Source organism: Poecilia formosa, unplaced genomic scaffold (assembly GCF_000485575.1).
Source record: "Poecilia formosa unplaced genomic scaffold, Poecilia_formosa-5.1.2 Scaffold449, whole genome shotgun sequence".
Lineage (NCBI taxonomy): Eukaryota > Metazoa > Chordata > Actinopteri > Cyprinodontiformes > Poeciliidae > Poecilia > Poecilia formosa.
In genome coordinates this window covers 394,535-395,648 of record NW_006800388.1, presented here as the reverse complement: position 1 = coordinate 395,648, position 1,114 = coordinate 394,535, and the positions used below count along the sequence as shown (strand labels likewise).

The following is a 1,114-nucleotide window of genomic DNA, read 5'->3' as shown; positions in this document are numbered from 1 at the left end:
ACCAGGACCAGAGCCAGGACCAGAGCCAGAGCCAGGACCAGAGCCAGAGCAAGGACCAGGACCAGAGCCAGGACCAGAGCCAGAGCCAGGACCAGAGCCAGAGCAAGGACCAGGACCAGAGCCAGGACCAGGACCAGAACCAGAGCCAGGACCAGAGCCAGAGCAAGGACCAGGACCAGAGCCAGGACCAGGACCAGAACCAGAGCCAGAGCCAGAGCCAGGACCAGAGCCAGAGCAAGGACCAGAGCCAGGACCAGAGCCAGAACCAGAACCAGGACCAGAGCCAGAGCCAGAGTCAGGGCCAGAGCGTCTGCAGCGTGTTTCTCGACGTGCCCCCGCCGGTCCAGGCTTGTCCTCCATGTTGCTGAAACCTGCAGCAGAGCAGCAGCTGAAGCTCCGCCTCCTGCTGGAGTCAGAGTCCAAACAGAAGCTCAACTTCCGCCATGCAGATCATTAACCAGATCATTCTGAACTCGGCCCACCGACTGTAGGAAGGATCTTGGGTCTTTCTGGCACCAAAATATTAGAAATATTAGGACGTTTCTGGTTCAGATCAATTATGTTTTGGGTCAAATCAGAGTGAACTCTAGAACATTTGATATGTATGATATATTTATTATTTGTTTATGTAATAATTTGTTGGGTTTCATGACCTTCTTGATTGAAGAAGAAAACTGATGTTTGACCTTTATTTATTAAAGGAGGCCTTAGTCTTCTTTAGGGGCATAGCCACGCCCCCGTGTAGCCACGCCCCCCGTGTAGCCACGCCCCCGGCCGCCCCTGGATGTTCAAAGTGTCCCACCAGCAGATTTTTGTAAACATCGAGTTGTTTCTTGACATTAATCACGTTTCAGTCAGAACGTGATCAGATGTCAGGTTCCCCGGGTCTCCTCTATGACATCTGATCCAGGTTCTGGTTCTGATGGGTTTCAAGGTGTTCCTTTCCACTGTCGCCACATACTTGCTGAGGAGAAGCAAACCACACCAATGAACGGGGATGAACTGGACTGACTGGAACTAAACTGGATCTCAGTTTAAACAGGGAGGTTCTGCTTCATTAAACCCAGAACCTCAGCAGAATCTGGGCCGGTTCAGTAGGACGAAGGACCCCCCC

The 1,114-nt window shown here is 52.2% G+C and overlaps 1 protein-coding gene across 1 annotated transcript in view; it reads right to left on the bottom strand.

Annotated features, from left to right (window-relative positions):
• Positions 1 to 1,114, bottom strand: part of elmo3 (engulfment and cell motility 3) — an 18,816-nt gene that overhangs the window by 17,140 nt on the left and 562 nt on the right. The gene's annotated exons all lie outside the window — the stretch shown is intronic.